This window comes from Tenrec ecaudatus, chromosome 12 (assembly GCF_050624435.1).
Source record: "Tenrec ecaudatus isolate mTenEca1 chromosome 12, mTenEca1.hap1, whole genome shotgun sequence".
NCBI classification, from domain to species: Eukaryota; Metazoa; Chordata; class Mammalia; order Afrosoricida; family Tenrecidae; genus Tenrec; species Tenrec ecaudatus.
In genome coordinates this window covers 95,791,441-95,812,891 of record NC_134541.1, presented here as the reverse complement: position 1 = coordinate 95,812,891, position 21,451 = coordinate 95,791,441, and the positions used below count along the sequence as shown (strand labels likewise).

The window sequence follows — 21,451 nt, the reverse complement described above, 5'->3', positions numbered from 1 at the left end:
ACTCCCTCAATGCAAGAACACTTTGTTCTAATAACTTGGTATTCCATGATGCTCACCTTCCCAACACAATCACCGAAGACAAAATGGGTGCATAGCAAAGGTGGTGAAGAAAGCTGATGGTGCCTGGCTATCAAAAGATATAGCATCTGGGGTCTTAATGGCTTGAAGACAAACAAGCAACCATCTAGCTGAGAAGTAACAAAATCCACATGGAAGAAGCACACCAGCCTGTGTGATCATGAGGTGTTGATGGGATCAGCTATTGAGCATAAAAGACCCAGAACAAAATATCATATCAATGTGAATGAAGAGGGGTGCGGAGTGGAGACCCAAAGCCCATCTGTAGACAATTAGACACCCCCTCACAGAAGGGTCACAAAGAAGAGATGATCCAGTCAGGGTGCAGTATAGATAGCACTGGTGAAACACACAATTTTCCTCTAGTTCTTTAATGCTTCCTCTCCACTATATCATGATCCCAATTCTACTTTATAAATCTGGCTAGACCAGAGCATGTGCACGTGTACAGATAAGAGCCGGAAACACAGGGAATCCAGGGCAGATAAGTCCCTCAGGACCAATAATCGATATCGGGGGGTAAGAGGTAGGTGGGGTAGAAAGGGAGAACCAATTACAGCTAACTGCATATCACCCCCTCCCTGGGGAGCAGACAACAGAAAAGTGGGTGAAGGGAGACATCGGTCAGTGTAAGACATGTAAAAATAATTTATAAATTATCAAGGGTTCAGGAGGGCAGGAGTGGGGGCGAGGGAGCAGGGAGAAAATGAGGACCTGATACCAAGGACTCAAGTAGAAAGAAAATGTTTTGAAAATGATGATGGCAACAAATGTACAAATGTGCTTGACACAGTGGATGCATGTATGTATTGTGATAAGAGCTGTATGAGCCCCAATAAAATGATTTAAAAAAAAACCCAGAAACAAAGCTCAATTACTTAGGTGATTTGATGCCCAATTCAAGGGATTATAAAAAGGAATGAAAATCAAGCTATTTATATCTGCAAAGTACCAAGTAAAATATTTTCCACAGAATTATTTTTAAAAAGCAAAACAAGGCATCAAGAGAGATGAGGGATTATACTAGAATATCAGTATGGTTCACCATTAGGTGATGTGTCAATCAGTTCATAATAACATCTAAAGGAAACAAATCATAGCGTAATCTCAATTGATGAACATATCATTTTATATAGTTCAAGCATGCTTGTGAACAACAACAATGAGAGCAACCACACCTCTTGGCAAAGTAAAGAAGTCATTTTTTAATTGGCTGGATTGATCCTCTAGTCACCAGACCCTTCCCTCCAAATTCCTAGAGGAAACCAAGGGCTTAATGGAGGACATTTGTTATTCATCCATTAATTTGAGAAACAAAAGAAATATGCCAAAGGAAAACCTTCAGAGTATGTTTCAAGTTTGGACTCTCAAACTCAGAAGGCAATGGATTTATTCGGCGACAACAAACAAAAAGAACACAGCACTGTGCGTGGTGATAAGAGCTGTGTGAGCCCCCAATAAAATGATTTTTTAAAAAGACCAGCACAGAGAACATAGCAACATGCATCAGCAACACGACAGATTCAGGAACCTTGGATGCAACATCCAGCGCCTCACCCACTACGCATGAAACACGATTTGGCTATGAAATGGATGTGACACTGGCATGAGTTTGGGTCACAGTTGCATGGGGAAGCCATCAGGACTGTAGGTCATCAGCGTAAGTCCTGCTACCTACAGTAATCCCTGTAAGGATAAATGACTGTAAGATCATGTAGAGACCAGCTTTTATCTTCCTAATCGAATGGGTCCGAGGGGGTACAATCTGCCAGGAGAAAATTTATATTCAAAAGGGATGCCAAAAGTTGAGGTGCAGGAGTTCCTACAGTATAGTGACACTCCAGGGCCCCAGCCTTTATTAGGAGCAGATGTGAATACTCTTCCTGTCACGTAGCCTGTACCTTGTGCCAGGGTTACACACAAAAGGACAGTTCCCAATGGGAAGGTTTACAAAGAAGCATTAATACATCAGGCAAGTTATTCATAGACAGGAGGAGAGGATGAGGCTGGGAACAGGAAGTAACTGATAAGTTTGCAGACTTCTGCCTTATGCAGCTTTCGTCAGGGGACAGGGGCAAGTGTCCGTTTATCTCAGGTAGAGAGACAGGCCAGCGTTCGCTTCATCGACTCCTGTGGCTGAGTAACCAGCTTTCTCCCACAGACCATGAACCGTGGCAGGGGGTGGTCCTTACATGTGGTCCTTCCACAGAATATTGCTCAGGTTGAATCCTTCATACACTTTGCATCACTGAATTTTTACAAGTTACAGAAAACCTTCTTCTTTTAAAAGCTCATATCATTAGCCCACCCAAATAATCTCTCAAAGGTATACCCAACTGCTTCCAAATGTTATTTGCTTTTGAAAAAAAATTGTCTTTAATGTAATATAAGCATGGTAGTTGATAGGGGAGTTAAAATGAAGAATCATTGTTTAAATGCTATTTACCATATAAATTGAGAGATCTCGTAATTATCTAGTGCTGCTGTAACAGAAATACCACAAGTGTATGGTTCTCACAACTTAGGGGGCTAGACGTCCACATTCAGGACACTGCCTCTAAGGTCCTTGTCTCGGCATCACTCGTGTCCATGTGGCATAAATCTCCCCATCACTTGCTTCAATGCCTTACGTGCTTGCTGTATATCTCAAAGGTGGTTAGGTTTAAGAAAACCCCCTACACTAATGTGGTCTATAACATGTGGTCTTTAACATAGCAAAGAAAACCCTACTCCCAAATGAGGATCGATCTACTAAAACTGTTGGTAGGTGCCATTGACTTTATTTGGCTCATACGGGCCCCATGATACAACAGAGCAACACCCTGTCCAGTTCTGCTCCGTCCTCACAACTGTGATGTTCAAAGCCACTGTTACAACCACTGTGTCCGTGCAGCAATTTGAAGGTCTTTGTTTATTTTTTTAACTGCCTTTCCATTTTACCAAGCTTGATGTCCTTTTCTAGGGACTGGTCTCTCCCGATTACATGTCCAAAGTGGTGTGAGATGAAGTTTTGCCATTCCTGCCTCTCAGGAGGATTCTTGTGGTACTTCTTCCAAGAGATGTATTTGGCAGCTCATGGTCCTTTCAATAGTCTTTGCCAGCACCATAGGTACAATGCATCAATACTTCAGTCTTCCTTACTCCATGTCCGACTTTCACAGGCATATGAGGCGATTGAAAAATCCCATGGCTTGGGTCAAACTCACCTTAGCCCTCCAAGTGACATCCTTGCTTCTCAATACTAAAGAGATCTTGTGCCACAGATTTCTCCCATGCCAGGTGCCCTCTGATCTCTCAAGTGCTGCTTCCACGAGCACTGATTGTGGAAGTAAGCAAGATAAAATCCTTGACAACTTCAACTTTTCCTCCATTTGTCGTGTTGTTACCTACACGTGCAGTTGTGAGGATTTGGGTCTTTTTGCACTGAGTTATTACCCTTCCTGAAGGCTGCAACCCTTGAGTTTCATCAGAAGTGCTTCAAGTCCTCCCACTTTCAGAGAGCAAGGCAGTCTCATCTGCATTTTCAAGTTGTTAATAAGCCTTCCTCCAACCTGATGCTGACCTTGGCAGCTGAGTGAGTAACCAAGTACCCTCCATGAGTCCATATACAGTTTCCCTTGGAAGTCCCTTAACACCTAATTCTTTTACAAGTATTTCATACCTTTTTTCTCTTACCCTTAAATCTGGCATGATAAATCAATATAACGTAGTAGCTGAAAACATAGTGGAATATCCTATCTAAGAAACTAAAGCAGAGGCAGTCTATCCAACGCAGTTTTCTAAATCATCACCCCAAAATACCCAAAAAACAAACGTAAAATTTTGTTGCTGTTGTTAGGCTGTGTCACTCTAAGGTGTGCATACCTCTCTAGGTTATCGATGCTCCTTATAAGCCTGTCTGTTATTTGGCTGAAAGGAAGCCACGGGGATGAATTCACTCCCTGGCCAGGAGTGACTACGGGCTATAGTCTCAGGGGCTTTTCCAGTCTACATCTGACTGGTGAGCCTGGTCTTTAGTGGAATTAAAAGATCATGTAAAATTTCCAATAACTTTCCCTGATGAGAAAACTGGGGGATAAGTTTGAATAACGTCACAGGGACTCGGCCAGTAAGTGCTGGAACCACGCTTCAAAGCAATCTGTCTGGTTTCCGAGTTTGCTTTCTGGCCAAGGCACTCCCCTGTTGTGACTCAACCTGTTACTGGAAGTGCAGCTTTGCGTGGGCCCGGAAGCTTGTGACAGTCTGGGGGCTCAGAGGTGGAGGCTTCTGTGCTGGAAAAGAGATTAGCCATGGGTATGAGGAAGAAGAAAATGTTATGAAATTGATTGTGGTAATGATTGTGGCACAGTGGTGCTTGGTAAGATTGGACTGTTGAATTGTATGATATGCTGAGGAAGTGCTGATGAAACTGCTTAGAAGAAGAAATGAGAGTAGCCCAGGTGACTTCTACGTGGGCTGACCTTGCAATTTACCCTCCAGACTGGCAATAAAGGGGTAGCTTTACTCAGTCCACTAAGTGTTGGTCAGTTCGTCATTCTTTGATCTCTTGCGTGTCAACAATGAATTGGAGCATTTCAATAATAGTGGAGGTGGCACAGGACTACACAATATTTCGCTTTGTTGTATATCAAGCCTCTGTAAGTTGGAGCCAACTCAAAACAAACTAGCAAGAAGAAAACCTACAATAGTTAATTAAGCAAGCATGGACTAGAAGCAGGCTTTGGGTCTCTCTCTTAGGTCTGTTTAACTTTTGAAAGTGTAGGAAGCAGGTTTTCTTGGAGTTTGGAATTATTTTTTACATATAGCATCCATCAATGTTCCAGTTCTTTCTAAAACCTCACAAGGGTCTCCTAACTACCTGTGCCTTGACCACACTGAACCTGTACTGGGAGGGTCATAGAGCTGGAGTGCGAACTAAAAGGAGAGTAGTGCAGACTAGGGAAAGGAAAGGTATGGACTGATCTATGATGGCTACATCCTCGTCTGAGGCTGCTTGCAGCCTTACTTTGCTGGCTGACTGTCATAGGCTGGCACTTAAGAGGAGGGGGTGAGCGCTAAGGTGACCAGATTTTAACATTGGTAAAGCGGGACACCATTGATAAAACTCATCTCCTGGCGAAATAGCCACATGGCAGCCGAAAACCATAAACACTAGCTTGTCGTGTATTCTTTAAAAAAATCGGGACTTTTTAAAAATGCAGCGGGATGCGGGAAAAATTGTTAAAAATTGGGACTGTCCCGCCAAAAGTGGAACGTCTGGACCTTTTAGTACAGGGTATACCAAATTAGGAGACCCTTTTCTTGGACTTAGCGCAGTGGAGGATGATTCCCACTGGACAGGATGTTTAAAGAACAAAGGGGTCAGGGGCTGTTGAGGATAACATCAGGTCTAAACCGGCAGCATCTTTTCCCATCCCCCACATCTGCGGGGGCAGCCTCAAGAGAACAAAGGGAACAGGAATTCGCACCTGAAACTTGTCCTTGGAAGTGGGCATTGGCTTGGTTCTGTGGGGATGTTTCCTGGGCTTAGGAAGTGGTGAAACACCCACAGACAAGTCTCTAAAAGGAAGCTTCTGACCACAGTCTCGGAGTAACTGTGCAGATTTTCCCGCCTTCTCTCCTCCCTGCTCCAGAACAGCCTTTCTCTGTCCTGCATCTTTCTGTCATCCCAGAGATGGACAAGTTCCTGCTCCTGCTACTCCCAGTCTTCCCTACTGTGTTCTTCAAAGGAGTGGGTGAGACCCTGGTGGCTTGGCTAGGGCAGGGGTTGAGGACAAAGTTCTGGGATATTGGTCTAACTAGCTTGAACTGTGGGTATGGGAGGGTAAGGGGTTCAGGATAAGGTGTGGAATTATCTGGCCAGGCAGTCAGTGTCTGAAACTTCTCTTAGGTGCCCCCATCCCGAATCCTACCAGGACAAGAGTACTTCCTAAGGGATCAGCCATAATCCTGGGGCAGATAGGAAAAGGGGAGCCTTCTCCAATTTGGGTTATTGGGGATGACTGTGCTGCCTCTTTAAGAGGCGGACCAATGTTTGTTGCAGTCTTTCTACACCGAAACAGCCCCAGGGTCTTGATCCAGCCAGGTCACTGAAGGCCTGATGGCGAACGTGTGTGTGTGTGTGTGTGTGTGTGTGTGTAAATAATACTATGGACATTTTGCTGAGCTGTGGAATCTTGGGAGACTGAAAGCTACCTCCCATCCTTTGAGACAGTGCAGCCTTATGCCACCACCATCTACAGAGATTCTTGAGCCCAGTGAGTATACGTGCATGCTCTGGTTGTGCTCTGTACAGTGGCACTACACCTAAGGAGACCTCTTTCCCTTTGTAGCCCTCCCATAAAATATATGTGAGCGTGAACATAGGACTGGTGCTTGGGTACATTGAGTCTGATTCCATGCAGATACACTGATAGAGATACACAGTTTTCAAGGTTATTGAAGTGCCTGGGCGGTATTTGTACCTACCATGTTGAAACCTATCATGTTTTTCTTCTCTCTCATCTCCAAGCATTACTCATTTTTAATGACAGTTAATATCTCACATACTTGCTCAAGGTTATTTATTCTTGCCAAGGTCCTAGATCCCTATAGGGTCAACAGAGGCAATTGAATGGTAACACTTTCAGCTCCCAAGACAATAAAATATGGAGTGGGGGAGGTCTTTAGGTTATGCTTTGACCTTGTCTCCTGGTCTGGGTGTGAGGCCTAGTCCATGTTGGTGCTAGGTCCCCCTCTTCAGGGTTCAGCTGTCATGTCTTCTTTCCTTCAGCTTTGTCCACCCTGTGCATGGTCTGCAACACCTTTGAGAAGGGCCGATGTCTCAAAGACTATGGCAACTGCACCATGGATCAAGGTCCAGGATGCAGAACCAGGGATTTCTTCATTTTCACACAGAGAGGTAATGCTACCTGAGCCAGGCTCTGTTAACTTATGGTTCCTTTCCCCCAGTATTGTCTGAAGAGCTTTGGCACACCTTCTGATCTAAAGAGCACGTTGTGAGAGGTAGAGGTGTCCATTCCTTGGAGACCAGACTTGATATGTGTTCCAAGCATTTTGTTCTTAGACACCAAGTGTGAATGCCTTGCCTTGTCAATAGGCGCCACCTATAACCAGTGTGTCCTTTTCTTCCAGATGGGTGGCTCTACAACCACAGTGAATTGGACTGTTCATATTTTTGTTCACCTTTTAGAATATATGTTGGAACAGAAGCAACAAAGCCCACATGAAAGAAGCACACACCAGCCTGTGCGATCACAAGGTGTCAAGGGATCAGGTATCATCAGAACAAAAATCTTCCCATAGTAAATGAGCAGGGGAGTGTAGAGAGTAGATCCAAAGCCCATTTGTAGGCCATTGGACATCCCTTTACAGAAGGGTCTTGGGGAGGAGACGAGACGGGTCAGGGTGCGATGTAGCAACGATAAAAAGTACAACTTTCCTCTAGTTTCTAAATGCTTCATTTCCCCCACCCCACTGTCAGAATTCTACCTTGCAAGCCTGACTAGACCAAATGAGGTACACTGGTACAGATGGAAACTGGAAACACAGGAAAGCCAGGGCAGATGATCCCCTCAGGACCAGTGGTGTGAGTGGCAATACTGGGAGGGGATAGGGAGGGTAGGTTGGAAAGGGGGAACTGATTACAAAGATCTGCATGTGACATACAACAGAAAAGTGGGGGAAGGGAGATGTGGGACAGAGCAAGATATGACAAAATAATAATTTATAAATTATCAGGGGTTCATGAGGGAGGGGGGAGTGGGGAGGGAAGGGAAAAAATGACCTGATGTCAGGGGCTTGGGTGGTGCTATAGTTTATTGTGCCAGCCTGGCCGATAAACACAAGTAGGATGAACTGAAGGGCAGAGGGATAAATGGCTCGGTGAGCCTCACCTTGGTTGTTCTGTGCCTCAGTTTAAAAGGGTACACTACCTGTGGGATGCCTAGCCTATGGACTGTGTCGCTGTAAATTGAGGTCCCTTTAAGCCCACACGATTGGAATGTTCATCTCTGGAGCTGGGGGCTGACAGTTGATGACAGTTGGGGACCTGCCTTGCTGTTTGCTGCCTGGGTATATATAGCCCAGCTCTCACTAAAGAAGGGGACAGAAACCTGGCAGCACTTAAAACTTGAAGGACTGCTAGTGTCTCACTGCTTTATAATTTAACTGTTAATTTCTTGTATTATCTATCTGTATATTATTTAACAGTTCATTTCTTGTATGATATATCTATCTTTATGAATATATTTATATATAATTACTAGCAATCTGGTTTGTCTCTCTAGAGAACCCTGTCCAATACATTTTGGTACCAGGAGTGCTTCTAGAGAAGTACACTATAAATATGGATTTCTTAAATTGGTTTTCCAACCTACTTAGTCTTGACGGGAATACGTCTACTACCCGTACTAATCCATGGTCTGAAATAGCAAAGATAATATTAAAGTAGCACCTAAAGTAGATGACATGCTGGATAAAGGAGATGCTCTAGGCAATCGCATATTGGATATTTTCCAGGAGTTTTGTGAAAATGACAAGTATAGCGAAGCTGGTTGGCTGGTCCTTCATACGATGGAAAGTGTTATTAAGGAGAGGGATGATCTCAGAGGCTCAAAAGCACGCCTCACATGCAGACTAACAGATTTGAAAACTTCCATCTGTGCTACAAAGGAGAGCCTTCTCTCCTCTAGTAAAAGAGCTGACATTGCTGAGAACCAGGTCCAGAGTCTCATTATACGAGTGGCTGAATGACAACGGCAGCTGAATTGCAGATCTAGAGTAGTGTCTGAAACCAAAGTAAGGGCATTCATTGGGAAAAGTTGGGACCCTGAAACATGGGATGGGAACATAGGGGCTGATGATCCAGAAGAAGAGGATATTGAACCCTTAGAAACACCTGAGCAGATTAGCCAAACGATTCAAGTTGGTATGCCAGGTGGGGCTGCATCAGTAGCATTACCAGAGGATGATGCTTCGCAAGATATTGCTGAGAGCACCGAGGAAACACTCTCACCACCCATTATTTCTGCCAGACCAGTCACTAAAATTAAGTCTCAGAAACCTCCTAAAGGTGAGGTTGAGAGGATTATCCAAGAAGAAGTGTGCTACACACCTAAAGACCTGCTCAAGTTCTCAATTATACTTGTACATATTTGAGAACCTGAGCAGGTCTTTATGTGTGTAGGTATTCCTGGAGAATACCCCTGGGAATGGTTACTCAGGGTGTGGGATACTGGCGCACGAACTGTAATATTAGACCGGTCTGAGTTTCTGGATTTGGGACCCCTAAGCACAGACTCTTCTTGCAATGTCTCTGCGAGACAGGCTAAAAAAGGATCTAAGTCATTATTTGGTTAGTTCAATAAAGCATGGACTGCCAGGTGGCCTAGATTAGACCAACTTGAAGTACCTGACCTGCCTTGGTACACTGTAGAGGAAGGCATCCAAATGCTTAGAGAAATTGGTATGTTAGAATGGATCTATCAAGATATTCCCATAGATCCAAAAAGGGGGTGTCCTGAAGACATACCCCTTACCACAACCATAAGGAACAAGTTTGTGAAGTGGGCCCCAGCATCTCTTAAGACTCCTGTAATTGCTATTCTATGTGCACCAGGATTAACAGTGGGCACTGCCCTAAGCGAACTCCAACATTTGCCCACAATGGGGCTGATTGGTCCCCGTGATGGTAGAGGGCAGGTGTCAGCACTGAATCCACAGAGACAGGGTAGGCGTGGTTATAATAGACAACAAGTTTTCAATAATAATCAAAGCAACCTGTCTCATGTGGAATTATGGCATTGGCTACTTAGCCACAGTGTCCCCAGGAATGAAATAGATGGGAAGCCTACTAAATATTTATGTGATCTGTACAGGCAAAAGAATGGTAGATCAGGTGAACAGCAGAATAGACAGTCACGATCGCTCAACCAATTCCCAGGCCTGAGCCAGTTTACAGACCCACAACCCCTTGAATGAAGGTGAGGCCAGGTCCCTTGTAAGGAGGATCCTGCTACATCACTGAAGGCTTATACTGTTAGTCTTTCTTCTAGCCTTCCCCAAAGGGACCTGCGGCCTTTCACAACAGTGACTGTTACTGGGGGAAAGGAAATAATCAAACTTTTGGGGGATTACTAGACACCGGCTCAGAACTGACACTAATTCCAGGAAACCCAAAATGTTTCAAAGGCCCACCAATCAGAGTGGGGGCTTATGGAGGTCAAGTTATCAATGGAGTTTTAGCTCAAGTACGCCTCACTGTGGGTCCAGTGGGCCCCGGGACCCATCCTGTGGTTATTTCCCCAGTTTCAGAATGCATCATTGGAATAGACATACTTAGTAACTGGCAGAACCCCCATATCAGATCCCTAAAATGTGGAATAAGGGCTATCATGGTAGGAAAGGCCAAGTGGACACCATTAGAATTGCCATTACCTAGGAAAGTAGTAAACCAAAAGCAATACTGCATGCCTGGAGGGATTGCAGAGATCAGTGCCACCATCAAAGACTTGAAAGATGCAGGGGTGGTGATTCCTACTACCTCCCCATTTAATTCACCAATTTGGCTTGTAACGAATACAGATGGATCTTGGAGAATGACAATGGATTTTCATAAACTTAACCAGGTGGTGACTCAAATTGCAGCTGCTGGCCCAGATGTGATTACATTGTTTGATAAAATTAATACTTCTCCTGGTACATGGTATGCAGCTATTGATCTGGCTAATGCCTTCTTCTCCATACCAGTCTCAAAGGACCACCAGAAGCAGTTTGCCTTCACCTGGCAGGGGCAACAATATACTTTCACAACTCTCCCCCAGGGGTACATCAACTCTTCTGCTCTGTGCCATAATTTAGTCCGAAGGGACTTTGACCACCTGTCTGTTCCACAACGTGTCACACTGGTCCATTATATTGATGACATTATGCTGATTGGGCCCACTAAGGAGGATGTATCAAAGACTCTAAATTCATTGGTACAATATCTGCGTACAAGGGGTTGGGAAATTAACCCAACAAAGATTCAGGTACCCTCCACATCAGTACAATTTCTAGGGGTCCAGTGGTGTGGGGCATGTTGAGATATTCCTACTAAAGTGAAGGATAAGCTATTACATTTAGCTCCCCCAGCGACTAAAAAAGAGGCACAACGCCTAGTGGGCCTCTTCGGATTTTGGAGGCAACATATTCCTCACTTGGGTGTTCTACTTCGACCTATTTATCAAGTGACACGAAAAGCCTCCATTTTTGAGCGGGGCCCAGAACAAGAAAAGGCTCTTCAACAAGTTCAGGCTGCCGTGCAAGCTGCTTTGCCACTGGGACCATATGATGCTGCTGACCCAATGGTGCTAGAGGTGACAGTTGTAGATAAAGATGCAGTGTGGAGTCTTTGGCAGACCCCTATTGGTGAATCACAGCGTAGATCATTGGGATTTTGGAGTAAAGTCTTGCCATCCTCTGCAAACAACTACTCCCCCTTTGAAAATCAGCCGTCAGCCTGTTATTGGGCCTAGGTGGAGACTGAAGGCCTCACCATGGGCCACCAAGTCACCATGAGGCCTGAATTACCTATCATGAAGTGGCTATTGTCTGACCCACATAATCATAAAGTTGGATGTGTGCAGCAACACTCCCTTGTTAAATAGAAGTGGTATATACAAGATCGGGCCAAAGCAGGACCTGAAGGAACAAGTAAGCTGCATGAAGGAGTGGCCCAAATGCCAACAGTCTCCACTCCTGTCACATTGCCTCCTTTCTCCCAGTCTGCACCTATGGCTTCTTGGGGAGTTCCTTACCATACTTTAAGTGAAGACCAAAAAGTCATGCTTGGTTTACGGACGGCTCTGCACGATATGCAGGTGCCACTCATAAGTGGACAGCAGCAGCACTACAGCCCCTTTCTGGGATCTCCGTAAAGGACAGTGGTGAAGGGAAATCTTCCCAATGGGCAGAACTTCGAGCAGTGCACTTGGCCGTTCAGTTTGCATATAAGGAAAAATGGCCAGATGTGAGATTATATACTGATTCATGGGCTGTGGCTAATGGCTTGGCTGAATGGCCAGGGAATTGGAAGGACCATGATTGGAAAATTGGTGACAAGGAGGTATGTGGATAGACTTCTCTGAATGGGCCAAGAATGTAAAGTTAATTGTATCTCACGTGAACGCTCACCAAAGGATTACCTCTGAAGAGGAGGACTTTAATAATCAAGTGGATAAGATGACACACGCTGTGGAGACTGGTCCTCCTCTTTCCTCTGCCACCCCTGTTATCGCCCAATGGGCACATGAACAAAGTGCACATGGCAGCAGGGATGGAGGTTATGCATGGGCACAGCAACATGGACTTCCACTCACCAAAGCTGACTTGGCCACTGCCACTGCTGAGTGTCCCATTTGCCAGCAACAGAAACCAATATTAAGTTCAAGAGATGGGACAATTCCTCGGGGAAATCAACCAGCAACTAGGTGGCAGGTTGATTCCATAGGACCACTTCCATCATGGAGGGGACAGCGTTTTGTTCTTACTGTAATAGACACCTACTCTCGATATGGATTTGCCTTCCCTGCACGTGATGCTTTTGCCAAAACTACTATTTGTGGACTCACAGAATGCCTCATGCACCGGCATGGCATCCCACATAGCTTTGCTTCAGATCAAGGAGCTCACTTCACAGCAAATACAGTGCGGCAATGGGCCCATTCCCATGGAATCCACTGGCCGTATCATGTTCCTCATCATCCTGAAGCTGCCAGCTTGATGGAACGATGGAATGGGCTCCTAAAGACACAATTACGGCGCCCACTAGGTGGCAACAACTTGTGGGGCTTCCTGATCTCCAGGAAGCTGTATACGCTCTAAACCAGCGGCCAATATATGGTGCTGTGTCTCCAAGAGCCAGAATTCATGGGTCCAGGAACCAAGGGGTGGAAGCTGGAGTGGCACCACTCACTATTACTCCTAGTGATCCCCTTGAAACATGTTTGCTTCCTGTCCCAGCAACCCTGTGTTCCTCAGGCATGGAGGTCCTGGTCCTGAAGAAAGGAACTCTCCCACCTGGAAACACAGCACGGATTCCACTGAAGTGGCAGCTGAGAATGCCCCCTGGCCACTTTGGACTTCTCATGCCTTTGGATCAACAGGTCAGGAAGAGTGTCACTGTACTAAGTGGTGTGATTCATCCTGATTACCAAGGAGAAATTGGACTGGTACTACATAATGGAGGTAAAGAAGAATATGTCTGGAATCCAGGAGATCCCATAGGCCGACTCTTAGTGTTACCATGCCCTGTTATTAAAGTAAATGGTAAGTTGCAGCAACCCAATCCTAACAGGACTTATAATGGCCCAGACCCCTCAGGAATGAACGTCTGGGGCAACCCGTCAGGCCAAAAACCACAGCCAGCTGAGGTGCTTGCTGAGGGCAAAGGTAATACAGAATGGGTAGCAGTAGAAGGTAGTTCTACCTATCAATTATGACCACGTGATCCATTGCAAAAGCGAGGCTTGTAATTGTTGATGTATTTTCTTTGTATGTGATTATTGCATATATTTCCTTTGTTCAACTATGTTATATCAGATATAATTTGACTCAGTGTTTTATATGTATGATAGATGATAAGTAGAAGTGTGATTTCATTAATATCTGGAAATTATATAAGTATGTATTGGTAAAGAGCTGTGTACAGGTGCCAAGCTTCTGTGTTCTTGCTTCCCATCCCCTCTGATATCAAGTGTGTACCATCCTCAATTCCTGCTCAATCAATGAATCGTCTTTTACCCTTGGAGTCACATTCAGCCGCCTTCAGCTACACCTGTGGTCACAGTGACACCGTCATGTGCACCAGCCTTTTCTCCTCCCCCTTACAAATTGAATCTTGTCTCCTCCTGGAAACCTCCAGCTCCTCGCAACATCTCTAAGCCAACATTCTGTTTTCCCATGTCTCCCACTCCACTGTCTTCTCCTTATTCTGGCTCACACACCCCAGATCAGTCATCTTCCTCCAAGATCCCTCCCACCTCCCTTCTGTCAACCCATCTACTGCCACCATGGTCTCTGCTACTTGACACCTTCTCCTCTGCTGCCTTTGTCTCCACCCTTTGCTAGCATACTTTCCGCTGCTTAGGCCTCCGAATCTGTTATGTTGTATGTAACAATTCCATCTTCAGAACCTTCCCCGTGCCTTGTCTGCATGAGGCTTCCTACGCTGAAGGATTAGTGAAAGGACCCATTCCTTTCACTCTCTCTGATTTATCTGCTCTCAAGAACTGCCTGGGATGTTTTTATTCTGATCCACTTTTATGAAAGAATTTAAATATCTCACTCAGCCATACGATTTTACCCGCATGATATCTATATAATTCTCACAACCACATTAACCCCAGAACACAGGGAGGCTATAGAGCCTGGATAGCGGCACAACAGAGAGGGGATGAAATTCATGCCCCATCGCTGGAAAAAAGCAGTGGGTTCCGATGCTGTTCTCCACGAGACCCTAATTGGAACCATCAGCTCGGTCATGGGGACCTCACTCTCTGAGAGGACATGGCTATTCGTGTCATTGGCGGCTTACAAAACACCGTGAATAAGGCAGTCAATTATGACAAAATTAGAGAAATCCTTCAGGAGCCCAAAGAAACCCCTGCCCAATTGTTATTTTGGCTTCCAGAGGGTCTGTCTATATAAGTACTCCCGAGTGGACCCTCAACACCAGCTGGGACTACTTGATGTCATTCACACCACATTCCACAGTCAGGACCTGACATAAAGAGAAGACTTGAGCAATTGCAGCATGGCCCTGAGTCAGCACAGCGAGACCTTCAAAGGGCAACGTTCACATTTTCAGTAACAGGGAGGATCACAAAAAGTTCAACCAACCACAAAGGGACAAAAGTAAATATCAGATGCTGGCTAAAGACCTTACAGGTAGGATAAGTGCATCCAAATCAACCGGACCCTGATTGAAGGATTTCCTGGTGGGACAATGAGCCCATCCTCCTTTTCTGCCAAAGCCTTGCCCACATTGCAGACAAGGAGGACATTGGGAATTGACTGCCCTATCTGAAAGAAGGCGGGAAGGATCCCCTCTTCCATATCACATGAAGGACGTTCTGCTCAGGGCTGCTAGGACTGGCAATGGAGGATAGACAGTGCCCAGGGTTGAAGGGCCCCACTGAGATCACCCATCTCGAGCCCAGGGAAACTATCATCATCTCAGGTAAGCCGATTTCTTTACTTTTGACACTTATTCCACATATTCAACACTACCTGAACGTCAGGATACATTTCTTAGCACCCACTTCTCTAGTAGGAGTCTCAAGTATAATTTCACAACCCCTCATTACACGACCACATTTTTTAAGGCCACATTGATGCAGTCTTTATAAGGTACCATTCTCACATCAGTTTCTAGTCATCTCCAAGTGCCCAGAGATTCTGGGCAAGATATTCTTACTAACTTCACAACAGTGATAATTTTCATTCAGCAGAAGCTTCACAAGCTTCAGGATTGTTGCTGTTCTTCCAAGCTTGGCCAGACACACTACTTGCCTCCATCTCTCCTCAAGATAATTCTAGGGGCCAGACAGCCTCCAATGATTCCCTTCTTAAGACTTGCTCTAGTTAGCACACATGTTTCTGACGTCACATGACCCTCCGTTATTTAGCACCACCAATTAATTTCATCTGATTGAAAGACTGTGTAGGTCCAGGTGGACCAGAGAAACAAATCCATGGATACTCATATGTGCATTAGAAAGTGGTTTATATCAAAGGGTGATTGTATATTAAGAAAACATTCCAACCCCATCCAGATCAAGTCCCTAAGTCCAGTATTAGTCTGTATGTCTGATATGAGTCTATAAATTCCTCTTCAGATTCATGCAACACATGCAACAGCAAAAATGCAGAAAGGTTACAGGCCAGTGGTAGAAAGTCTTAAGGATCCAGGGGCAGTGACAGTATCTCAGCGCTGGTGTGGGCCTCCCATGGCTCTTCCAGCTCCAGGGCTCTGGCTCCATTTGACTTGTCAAGAGGAATGATTCTAAGGGAGAGCATGTGTTCCCACTCCGGGGAGGGAGATGGGAATTCCCAGAAACCCCAGGAAAAGGCACTGCCAAAACAGAGGTATTATTGGGTCTGACCTGATTGACAGGCTAGACTCCACTCCTTCCCTCAGGCTGTCAGGAGAGTGTATAACTGCCACACCTAACTTTGCATCACCCTGAGTCTTTGATGATGTAACTGCCACAAAGGACTTCTAGATTCCCTAAGTTCCCCAGTACCCTATAGGTGTCCAATTCTTGAGAGGCCTTAAAACCATAATTCAGGTAAAACTGATGAAGCACAGAGCAGATAGGGAAACCTGGAATGCCATGGGTAATTGGGCTTTCAAAGCCACTAGACTCAAATGGCTCAAGTGTCAGGGGATGAAGAGGAAATGCTTGTTTGGGCTCCCTTCTCGGAACCCTGGTCCAGAGGGATGGGGGAGTATCTTTCAGGGTTTAGCCATGAAGTGTCTCAAGGCTCATTTGCTACCTGCTGACTTTCACTTCTGTACTTCTATGCAGCTTAAGCTAGCTACTTCCACATTCGTTTTCTCACCTGGAGCCATCGGATTAAAAACTTGGGTGGGCTGTTGCCCATACCCATAACGAATACTGGCAGGAAGCCCCTAAGCTGTTCATCACTCTGGTAATCATGTGCTTTTGTGATTGAATGTGAAAAGTCACCCCACCTGCTTGTGGTTTGTTGCTTTATAAACTGATGTTTGAGGAGCACTGGTGAGCCCAGGGATTTGGGGCATGTGCTGAATCCTGGCCTCCGGCTTGAATAAAACTCTTCATTCAACCGTTGTCTTTAGTGTTGTCCTGACTACTCTTGAGACGTAGATATAACAGTCTGGAGGCATATAGCTATGGAAAGTTGGTGGGGGATTTCGCAGTGAAGATGGGCAGTGGGACGAAACACTTGGACTTTTGCTACAAATGGGACAAAGCTGAATATGAGATGCTCTCAGAGAAGAGGCTCACAGAATAGAGAGAAAGGAAGGGTGGAAAACCAGGGCAACCCATCAAGCAGCAATGTTTCCAGCACAGATCTGGAATCCAAGCTTGGGAAGACAATTGCCATTACCAAGACTACCCCACAATCAGAGATGGGAGCATATTACTGCCATGTCTGTGATTGTGTGGTGAGGACTCCATCAACTTCCTGGATCACATCAGTAGAAAAAAAGTATCAGCGAAACCTACATTGCAGTAGAATGTTCCACCCTGGACCCGGTGAAGAAATGCTTTGAGGTCAACCAGAAGTAGATGGAGGAGAAGCAGAAAGATTGTGATTTGAGGAAAGGTGGAAGGACCTCAGAGAAGAGGAGGAAAAGGCTCAGGCCTACAAGGAAGAGAGACAGAAAGAGAGAAGGAGGCCGAGGAGACCTTGACATCTGAGGAGGAGGAGGACATGGCAGCTGTGATGGCTTCTCTGGCTTCAGTTCTAATAACAAGAGTTATTGAGGCTTTTTCTACGTGTGGCCCTTTGCTGGGCCTCATCTTGCATGTGTAGAGGTCATTCCTTTTTTGGGTGTTTGGGGAAAGTTCATGTGAGTGTCAAGGACCAAGGCTGGAGGGCAGATGTTTGTGGTTTCTCTCTATCTTGGGAGAGGACACAAGACAACAGAGGTAATGCTGTGTGTGGCACATTCCTTCATCCTCCGAATGACACTGGAGTCACAGGACCTCTGCCCATCTGAATTCCTAATAAAGGAAAACCTCCCTTTCTGAGGCTGCTTTCCCAAACTCCCCTGCATCTCCCCTTCCTCATCTACCCAGGCCCATTGGCTGAACAGTCTGTGTTTATCTTGCGTCCTGCCATTGTTTGAATTTTGACTTTTTCTCAGCCTGCAGCAGAAAGGTTCTCTAAGTCCTCCAGTTGATGGCATGTGCTTGGCCAGCCTGGTCCCTCTCCCATCCAGCTCTGTGGCTCTCTAGTCACTTGAGCATGCATGCTTACTTTTGCCTGGGTCTGTGGTGTGTGTGTGTGTGTGTGTGTGTGTGCACGTACATGAATCTGTTACATAGAGGAAATCTGAGCTGGAACTTGAGAGTGTTGCTACCCTGTGGTCTGATATCCTCAACTTCCTCAGAGTATGTAACAGGAAATTATGGCCTTGGGATCCTGTTAGGGTCACTATGACTGGGAGTTGACTTGGCAGCAACAAGTAAAGGGTAGAACACTGACAAAGAGCATCGCCTCATTTGCTCCTCACTATGGTGACAAGGGAAGAAGTTGACAGTGCCACTGCAAGGGCAGGTGGGAGGGGAGGGGCGCGTGTCTACTAGGTGTGTGTGTAAAGGTTTTTCTCACCGTCAGCAGCTCAGTCTGCATGGGGACCACCACTGGAATCTTCTCATCCTCCAGTAAGGGCCCCAAGTCATTGAGCACTGAAGTGAACAGCTCAAGGTCGCAACCACGAAGCAAGAAGTGCAGGAAGCCATTCTTTGTGGCCAGGGGGAAGTGGACAGCAGCGACAGACCCTATCTCAAAGTGAAGACCCACAGCTGGCTTGGTGTGGCCAGTCTTCAAAGTCAAAGGTTCCCAAAAACTTGCACCTTTATGTAGAAAGAGAAGAAAAAAGATATTGACAGACACAGTTTGAAGCACTTCACATATACTTACTATCCCTAATAACCCTATGGAATATCATCATCATTCCCATATGATAGATGTGAAAATGAAGACACAGAGACTAATTTACCCTAGAATTTATACAAGGAAGTAACAAGCCTAGGATTTGGGAGAGGCAGTCTGACTTGGTGATCAAAAGGGCGTGGCCACCTTAGTGTAATGCCACTCAATGTGGAAGAGAGGATAAGGAACAGTTGAGAACTGGCCTTGCTCTGAATCTGAGGTTCTGGCCTAATGGCCCAGGGAGCGTTTTGAAAACACAGGACCTCCAACTCAGCTATATTTGAATGGGTCTCTCTTTATCAAGGGCTTTATCATCTCTTTCTACTAGAGCTCATCGGATCTATGCTAGACTCTTCAAAACTCCATCAAGAGAAGCCCTGGTGTCCCCAAAGACATGGGACTACTCCTGTATTTATAAGACTCCAATGGAACCATCACTTTGGATCATAATTTGGTGTTATCTGCCAGCGATGCCATGGCCACCACCATATCTGGGTTCTGGGAATCCTGGTCACCCCACTAGGTTCTCTGGGCTGCCAGCAGCACCATAGCAGCCCCTTTGTCAGGGTTCATAGCTCTCCACCACTCCCACTAGGTACTCTGGGCCACCATCAGGGCCGCAGTGGACCCCCCTCAAGGTTCTGGGAATGATCGTCACTCTCCCTAGGTGCTCCGGGCCTCTATGGGGACCCTCAGCGGACCCCTATCAAGGTTCAGGGTCTGGAAGCCTGTAACCCTAGGTGCCCTGAACGCCTGCAAGCAACAGCTGCTCACTCCTGCTAGGTGCTCTGGGCCACCACTGGGACCTCAAAGGGACCTCTGTGTTTGGGTTTTGGAGGCCCGTAACCAGGGCGACCTGGCCCGCTGGCACCTCCGTGACCCACCCTGTCAGGGTTATGGGCATGCCAGCCCCTCCGCAGCCAACTTGTTGGGCTCTCTGCCTCTCCCACTAGTCGCTCTGGAACTCCACGGGTCCCATCAGGCCCCGTTTGACTTCAGGGTCCACAGACCCGTCACCCCAGGCGCTCTGGGCTGCAGCCGGCACCTTGGCAGCCCCTTTTATCGTGGTTTGTATCCATCTCTGCTCCCACTAGGTGCTTTAAGCTGCCACGGGGGTCTGGGTGGGTCACCCGTCAGGATTTGGGCTCTTCTGTCCAGTAACCATAGGAGGTCTGGGTTGATGCCTGAGTCTCCATGCGGTTCAGGGAATGTTGGCCTCAACCTCTGGGCGTCTGGGCTGCCCCTGGAGCTTCGATGTCCCCCTGTCCGGGTTCAAGGTTTGCAGACCTGTAACTCCGTGCTCCAAGCTGCTGCAGGCGCCTCTATGGCCTCACTGTCAGGGTTTTGGGAATGATGGCCACGCCACATAGGCGCTCTGGGACATCTCTGGCCACTCCATGGCTCACCTTTTGGGGTTCTTGGACCCATGCTTTACCCTCTAGGCGCTTGGGCCGCTGCCAGTGTCTCCTCAGCCCTCTTGTCAGGGTGCTTGCCCCTCCGCAGCGCCCACTAGACACTGTGCTCCCGAAGCCCCCTGGGGTGCTGGCCCACAGGGCTTAGTGGGAGCAACAGAAGGCTATGGCTCCTACCAGGGGCCTGCCGAAGCCCCGGCATTGGGACAGAGCACTTAGGGAGAGCAGCCTGCAACATCCAAAACCCAACAGGGGCCCCAAGGCCCTGGCAGGCGGCTCAGAGTCCGTAGGAGGAATGGCACACACTCCTGAACCCCTACTGAGGCCACGAAGAAACCCTGGCAATGACCCAGAGCACCTAGCCCAGAGGGAGTGCCCAGGAAGCCCTAGGAGGGAGACAGGTCGGCAGTCTCTGAAACCCAGCAGGGGCCTGCCAATGCCCAGGAGATGGCATAGAGAGTCTAGGGGAGTGACCAGCATTCCCTGAACCCCGACAGGTGGCCTTCGGAGGTGACTGGTGCTGGCCATGAACCCCTAGGGCAGCATCCAGCAGGCCCTGAACCCCTATAGTGCCCCGAGGAAACCTGGGTGGCAGCCCAGAGCACCTACGGGGATTGCCTGGCAGGCCCATAGAGACTAGGTAGCTGCCTGCAGATCCTGAACCTAGACAAGGAGCCCACAGAAGATGCAGAGGTGGGCCAGAGTGCTTATGGAGAGTGGCTGGCAGTCTGTAAAGCCCAAGGGTGCGGGGGAGTGGGGGCAGGCAGTGACCCAGAGTGCCTGGGAGGGCGGGAGGTGGTGGCCAGCATTCCTCTAAGCCTGACCCGGGCCCCACCTAGGCCCTTGGAGGCAGGAAGAGCACCTCGGAGATTGGCCTGCAGTCTTAATACCGGACAGGAGGGACAGCCTAGGTGCCACAGGCGACCCAGAGGGCCTGTGGGTAGAAGAAGCCTGTTGACCCTAAACCAGAACAAGGGCCCAAAGCCCAGACAGTGGCCCAAAGCATCTGAGGGACTGACTGGCAGGCACTGAATCCCAACAGGGGACTGACTGACCAGGTTCTGGTTAGCTTTCAGGGCTGGAACTGATGGTGTTCTGGTTGACTCTCTGGGCCAGACTTTCTGGGTTCTGGTCTGCTCTATTGCTTGGGACTGACTGGGTTCTGGTGGGCAATCTGGCCTGTGACTGCCCCACTTCTGGTTGGCTCTCTAGGCTTTGACTAATGGTGTTTGGACGACTAGCTGGGCTGGACTGATGCCTTTCAGTTAGGT

The 21,451-nt window shown here is 47.1% G+C and overlaps 1 pseudogene; it reads left to right on the top strand.

Moving 5' to 3' along the window:
* Positions 1-17,594, top strand: part of LOC142422754 (zinc finger matrin-type protein 2 pseudogene) — a 29,787-nt pseudogene extending 12,193 nt beyond the window's left edge.
* The last annotated feature ends 3,857 nt before the right edge of the window (positions 17,595-21,451 follow it).